The following is a 7,943-nucleotide window of genomic DNA, read 5'->3' as shown; positions in this document are numbered from 1 at the left end:
GGGGCAGTACATGTGGTCTTGGTTTTAAAAGAGTCAGGCAGCAAAAAGCATGTGAAGTCAGGAAAGAGGATAGATTTGGGGATTAGACAGGCCTGGGTTTGTCACTTACCAGTTGTGTGTTTTGGGGCACACGCCTCTGGGCCTTGGCTTCCTCCTTTATAAAATGTGGGCAATGCTATCTACCTGTCCTGAAAAGGATGCCAGGTAGGGAGGCCACCTGTCTAGAAGGGGTTTGCTGCTCTGACAGCATCCGCCCGGTCTCCTCCCTGTGGGCAGGCCCCATTCGCCCTGCTGCTTCCTGCTAGCATACCCCCATGGCAGGATTCCTTTACGGATGTATGCTGTTTCTGTGGAACCAAAATCCCATCACAGCATCTTTCTGCCAGCTTGTTTGTGATATTTCTTAATGACCCTACAGGAGCTGGGATGTCAGCATCTTCCTGTTTCTTGGAGCCTGTTTCCTGTTTCCTGAGCCTTTCAGCTCAACCTTGACCTGTCCCAGAGTACAGACAGATGAAGAAAGGGTTACTTTCTCTCCAGGCTGGGAAGGCTGAGGAATGCACCCTGATGGAGAAATAAGTGGGTATTTCCCCTGATTAAGTGGTCTATGGTCCCTGTTGAGCTCAGGATAAAGGCCAAAGTATTTCACGTGGCTTATATGGCCTTGAATGATCTGAGGCCTGACATGAGGGTGACCTTGCCAACCTCATCAGGTACTGTCTCCACTTCACACTCTGCTCTAACCCCCAGAACTGCCCTGAGTGAGGTTCTCTCCCCTTCCAGCTTTGCACACATTGTTCTGTCTACCTGGACTGCCTTCCCTGCCTCGTCCCAGTCCTCAGGTCCTTACCCAGCAGCCCTTTGTTGTTGGAAAGACAGAATTCAGAAGCTGTTTCCTAACCCATCATAGGGATCCGGGCTTGGCCAATAGTCATTTCAGGATCAGCCCTAAGTCGCAGGGAAAGGGGACACTGAGCTCTGTGAACATGCTCGGCACCTTGCCTGTTGTGGGCATTGGCCACAGGTCAACTTCGAGGTCTGTTTACCAGGGCATTTCTAAGGGGGTGTGAACTTGAGGCCAGATAAAGAGCTTGGAGAAATCAGGTTGCAATGAGCACCGGCTGGAGCTTTATGTCTGAGCTTTCAGTAGCTTTAGTCCTTCAGCTCTTCCAGCACCTCCTGGCAATCAGGCTTCTTCCTGTCTGCACAGAGCCACACCTCAAATTACAGGCACACCTGGGGGATATGGTGGGTTCAGTTGCAGACCACCGCAATAAAGCGAATACTGGAGTAAAGCGAGTCACACAAAATTTTTCGTTCGCGAGTACATATTAAAGTTGTATTTACACCATATTGTAGTCTATTAAGTGTGCGATGGCATTGTGTCTAAATAAACAAGGTACGTATCCTAATTAAAAAATGCTCTATTGCTAAAAAATGCTAACCGTCATCTGAGCCTTCAACAAGTCGAAATCTTATTGTAACAGTAACACCATAGATCACTGATCACAGAAACATATAGTAATAAGGCAAATGTTTGAAGTATTTCAAGAATTACCAAAATGTGACACACGAAGTGAGTAAATGCTTTTGGAAAACTGGCACCGATAGACTTGCTTGACACTGGATTGCCACAAACCTTCAATTTGTAAAAAATGCCGTATCTGAAAAGCCCAATGAGGCAAAGCATAATAAAATGAGGCATGCCTGTCCTGCTCAAATTCCAGATCCTTAGTTCCTACAAAGCAGGAAAAAACCCATTTAGTTATACCTGGCAGAAGAAATGGCAAACACATGGCATGCATGCTGCCTCTTGGTACTCCACTGCCCATGGCAGACATCAACAATCAATCATGGTCTAGGCCTCAGTACCTTTTCAATGTAGCACCTTAGGCAGAAGCAATCTATTCCCACTCCTCTCTTACAGGTTTCCTGGAGTAGAAAATAGCAGACACTCACCATTCTAGGACATACTCTTCGTGTTCTATCACAAGATCCTGTGACACCCCACCTGAGGGCTTTCTCTTGGCCCATCCGGGGGGCAGGCTGGGAGAGCCAGGGAGTTCCTGCCCTCAGGAACAGTCCTCAGCTAGTATGGTTGAGAGTGTGAGGATAATACTTTAGCTTTCTCATTCCTAGACGGGTGATGGAATTATGTCCCCGCAAATTCATATGAAGTACTAACCACCCGCCGTACCTCAGAATATGAACGGACTTGGAAATGGGTTGCAGGTGTAATTAGTTAAAGCGAGGTCAGTAGGGTGGGCCCCGATCCAATATGACTGGTGGCCTTCTAAAAAGGGGACATTTGAACACAGAGACACACACAGAGAATGTCATGGAAAGACAGGAGCTACCCTGCCGCAAGCTATGGAACTACCAGAAGCTAGAGAGAGGCTCCTTGCTCTCTGCTCAGTACCTTCCAAGGAAGCCTGGCCCTGCTGACACCTCGATCTCAGGCTTCCAGCCCAGGACGGGAGACAATGCATTCCGGTGGTATCAGCCACCCCGCCTGTGTACTTGGTTATGCAGCCCAAGCTGACTGGTACAGCGGGTCAGCCCTGAGGTGTGCCCCGCTCTGCTGCCCAGAGTCCTGCAGGGGCATCGGGCTTCATTCACCCACAGCAGCCTGTTGAATACGACACCCTCTACAGTGTCCTTCCCTTCCTGTCTCACTTCCCCAGCTCCCTGCCAGGGCCATCTGGAGTCACGTCCCAGATAAGCTACTTTCTCTAGTGTCTTTTTCTTAGGGTCTACCTCTGAGGAAACTGGCTCAACACAGCACAAAATTGATCTGTCCTTCCCTCCCCTTGGGTTTTCCAGTCCTGGGCCCCCTGCCTTCCCACAGCATCACTCTTCTCCCCGCTTCTGACCAAAGACTCTCCCGAAGAAGTAGCCTGGCCCGTGGGTGGCCTGGGTGTGGGCGTGGTCTCTGCCTCTCCTCCCCCACCAGACTTTCTCACCTGTGTGGGAGACCCCCTGACCGTCATGTTACCGCTGCCTGGGGGCAACGACCTGCGTGATCCCAAGCCCAGGAGGCGGAGCCTTCATCTAGCCACACCTCCACCTCTTCCTGGGAGATGTTTTCCTGAGTTTTCTTCATTGCAACCCCAGGCCCCGGGATCCCCTCCCTGAACCTCTATCAGGAGAGATGGATCAGACTGTTTTCTGGGTGATCTCATGAGCAAGACTTGTTTGAGCTTGTAATAAATAAATTATAAATAAAATAATAAAAAGAGCTACCATTTACTGAGTGCTTACCGCACAGGGTGAGAATTTACACACCTATCTCGCCAAATGCCCACAGCAACCCGATGAGAGGGATACACTGCTGTCTCCACGTCTCAGAGGAGCAAGCTGAGGCTTGAGGAGGGTGAGTAACATGCCCACGGTTTCCCAGCTGTGGCAGCAGAGCTGGGATTCACACCACTGACAGCAAACAGCAGAGGGTGAAAACACTGGGCACTGCGACGGGTGAGTCCGAGGCTGACCCGCACTCCGGCGCCCCAATGAGGAAGGGCAACGGGCGTGGAGGAGTTTCGTGTGTGTAGGAATAAGACTTCACTTGTGGAAAAGTACGTATTGAGAACCTACCGTACAGCACAGGGAACTCTACTTAATGCACTGTGGTGACCCGAACGGGAAGGAAGTGCAGAAGGGAGGGGATATATGTATATGTATGGCTGATTCATTTTGCTGTACAGTGGAGACTAACACGACATTGGAAAGCAACTATGCTCCAATAAAAATTAATTTAAAAGAAGGTATTTTAATTTGAATTCAAAGGATGAACGTTCTCCAGGGTAGATCGCATCTTGGGTCACAAATCAAGCCTCGGTAAATTTAAGAAAACTGAAATCATATCAAGCATCGTTTCCGACCACAAAGGATGATTCTACCCCAAGAAAATGTCCTGGCTTCAGGGACAACAATTACATGCCACTGAAGGCCCAAGTTTTCCTTCATTTGAGCACATGAACTTTGGGGGCAGGGATGGTAGATATGAGCATCTGTGCAGCTCTTCTGCGATGCCTTACCCGGGGCAGCACTAGTGAAGCGAGGGCAGCACTTGTTCCGGGTGACAAGAGGGCTCAGGCTTCTCCCCGCCGTATCTCGGGGGTGGCGCACCAGATCCCTGTTCCCTGCAGTGGGGCCCTCTCAGTGTGGAGGGCATGGCCTGGTAGAGAAGGAGCTGGGAACTCCCCACAGCATCAGCCTGCAGGAACCAGAGGAAACACACTGGGTGTGGCCGAAGCCTCCCTCTTCTCACAGACACGCCTGAGACACCACACTGTCATGAGCTGAGCAGGTCTGAGCCCTTCCCGAGTTATCTGGGGATTTCTGTGACTTTTTTTTTTTTTTTTTTTTAAATTCACCTCAGTGATTCATCCTACAATATTTCCTGAGAATCTCCTCTGTGCCATCACTATGCTGGTCAGGGGGCAGGGAGAGAGAAGAGAGCTGACAAGTTTCTCCCCTTCTAGAAACACAAGCGTAAGGGGGAAGGGACAAGTCCATGGATGGCTATGGGGCAGTGGGACAGGTGCTCTGGTGGGGTTTCTTCAGGAGGTCTCCTGGCCTGGGGGGCTGTCAGAGAAGACTTCCTGGAGGAAGCGACATCTAGGCAGATGAAGTTCTCCTGGAAGGGGTCCCAGGCAGAGGGAACAGCATGTGCAGAGGCTCAGAAGAGAAGCAGAACATGATACTCTGATGGTGGAGACCAAAGTGAAGGGGGGAAGGGAACTGAGTCATTAGGGCCTTAAGGACTGGGCTGGTGACCTTGGGTTTTGCTCTGAGGGCAATGAGGGGGGGTGCAGGAAGAGTTAAACAGGGCCAGCGATGAAACCTCAGCTCAGCTTGGAGGAGGTAGCACTTCCTTCTAGAAGCCGTCCCTGAGCCCAGGCTCCTGGCCCTTCCCTGGCGCCCTGAGAAGCCTTCCATAATGGCACCTTGCCATGTTTCGTGGGCAGCCCTGATTTGGGGGCTGGCTACCCCTCCAGTGGCTCTGGAGTGCCACCTTCATCCATGTGGTGCTAGTGTCAAGGCACGTAGTAGGTGTGCAGTAAGTGTTGTTAGAAGGAAGTGAGCGCTTTCCGTTTGGGAAAGAAAATAAAGGAGGGAAAATAAAGGAGGGAACAAACACACAGGGGTTGCTCCCTCCAGCTAAATGGCATCTTCTTTATGACCCCGCACTCAACATTTTTCTCTAAAGTTGAACTCTGTCCGGAGGAGTTAGACTTCAGAATCTAACAAGCATTCTGGAATTCCACCTCGCCGCTTTGCTCGTCATCCCTGGAAATTTTGTGGACTAAATGTCATCACCAAAGGCGGGGGTTGGGGGGTGGGGAAACTATCTATTCTTCCGTGGGCTTCTTTCTGTTCCACTCATGCATGGGCAGGGGTTCAAAGAGAGGGACGAATTCTGCATGTGTGGGTATGGGAGATGGAAATGCTACAGAGGGAGTGACAGGGACCCGAGGAGACAGACTCAGGAAGAAAGAGAGAAGACTGAGGTATAGACCTGGTTGTGGGAATGTAAATTGGTACAGCCACTATGGAGAACAGTATGGAAGTTCCTCACAAAACTAAAAATAGAGCTACCCTATGACCCAGCAATCCCACTCCTGGGCATGTATACGGAGAAAGCCATAATCCAAAAGGATCCATGCACCCCAGTGTTCATTGCAGCACTATTTACAATAGCCAAGCCATGGCAGCAACCTAACGGTCCATCGACAGAGGAATGGGTAAAGAAGATGTGGCACATATACACAATGGAACACTACTCAGCCATAAAAAGAGTGAAATAATGCCGTGTGCAGCAACATGGATGGACCTAGAGATTATCATACTAAGTGAAGTAAGTCAGACAGAGAGAGACAAATATCATATGATATCACTCATATGTGAACCTAATTTTAAAAATGATACAAATGAACTTATTTACAAAACAGAAACAGATTTACAGATACCAAAAACAAACTTATGGTAACCAAATGGGAAATGTGGTGGGGAGGGATAAATCAGGAGCTTGGGAGGAACACACACACACTACTATATATAAGCTAGATAACCAACAAGTACCTACTGTATAGCACAGGGAACTCTACTCAATATTCCAGGATGACCTATATGAAAATAATCTAAAAAAGAATGAGTATATGCATATATATACCTGAATCTCTTTGCGGTACATCTGAAACTAACACAACATTGTAAATCAACTACACTCCAATAAAGTTAAAATTTTAAAAAGTTTTTGCTAAAAAAAAAAAAGATTGAAGTAGAGAGACATGAAGAGAACGAAAAAGAAGTGGAGACACTAAGAGACTGAAAGTGACAGACATTTGGACAGACATACGAGCACCCACGTGGGTTCACTCGCACAAGCACGCACAACACACACCTGTGAGTCAGGGCATTGCTGAGTCTCGCCTGGAACCAGCGGACGCATGTAACCCCATCAGACCCGGGTGTCCCTACCCTGAGTTTCCAGTCACTCCCCAAGGCTGTCCTGAATGCTTACCGTTGCGGCCCAGGCCTATGTGAGGTCATCACAGTAACCAGAGGCTGCATTTCATTCTCTAAATGGTCCTTCCTGTAAACTCTCAGTATTTATAGGCAATTATTCATCATGTCACCAATACAGAGGAAGACAAACAGCAAATAAATCCATAAACAATAAGGCTGGTGGCTGGAACAATTTGTTCTAGTGATGTTTATTTCAGAGGGAAATAAACCCATTACTTCCATTATGTCCTGTTTTAATTTTATTTATTGGTTTTAATGGTCTTCTCCAGCTCTGGCCAATGGTAGAATTACTGGGCCATGCAGGGCCGTGCAGCCAGAGATGCAAGGATATGTGAGGAGATGCAGGGCTCTGAGGGCTTTTACTCCCAACTTCCTGATGTGTGTCCCAGAATAAGGCAATAAATACACATGCCAGGTGCTGCTCTGAGACTCTTCCTTGTTTTAACTAATTTAATCCCACAGCAGCTCAATGAGGAATTTGAGGAAACTGAGGCCCAGAGAGGTCAGGTCTCACAGACAGTAAGAGTCAGAGGAAGAAAAGATCTCAGAGGCAAAGCAGACAGAGATGAACCTAGGAATCCACACTCTTAACCGATTGCCCTCCTCTCGACCAGGGCTTGGCAGTCTTCTGTGAAGGATGAGAAAGGAAATATTTTGGGCTTTGTGGTGCCCTATGTTCTCAGTCATGACTGTACAACTCTGCCGTCAGAGCGGGAAAGGATGTAGACAGTATGTAACTGAATGAGTGAATGAATGTGGCTATGTTCTAATACAACTTTATCTATGAAAACAGGTGCGGGACTGGATCTGGCTGTGGGTAATGACTTGCCGACCCCAGCCCTGGGTGTAGCCCCTCTTAGCGTGGCTCTCCCTCTGCTGAGCCTCAGCCAGCCTGGGTCTGGCTTAGCCATGGTGGTGGAGAAACAACGCTTCCGTGAGATAAGAGGGAGTTTCTAAGATTCCATCTCTCCTCCTTCTTTGCCAACCACTGCCCTCCTCAGGGCCCTGCTCGCTTTGGAGGGAGGCCTCAGCTGCCTGTCCTAGGTCCTCGTGTGGGTTTTTAGAGGGACTTTCCTTCCCGTTCACCTGACTGGATTATCACCTGAAGGTGCCTTGCTCAGTGCCTGGCACCCAGGAGGCCTCCAGTAAACAGCTGCTCTAGCCGTATTTGCACCTTCAGGTTTGCAGAGGCCTCTTCTGACCTGGGCATTGCCGTCTGTATAACATGGCGGTTAAGAGTAGGGGCTTTGGAGCCCCGTCTGGGTTCTGCCATGGGACTATGGACACAATCCTCTTTCAGCCTCAATTTCCTTGTCTGTCCATGGCCATCACGCTCCCTAATATAGTGAAGATTAAATGCAAGAATGCACCCAAAGCATATGGTATGGAGGAATTTGTTAATCAAGCAGGCC

The sequence above is a fragment of the Orcinus orca genome, chromosome 10 (genome assembly GCF_937001465.1).
Source record: "Orcinus orca chromosome 10, mOrcOrc1.1, whole genome shotgun sequence".
Lineage (NCBI taxonomy): Eukaryota > Metazoa > Chordata > Mammalia > Artiodactyla > Delphinidae > Orcinus > Orcinus orca.
This window is presented reverse-complemented; position numbering follows the sequence as displayed.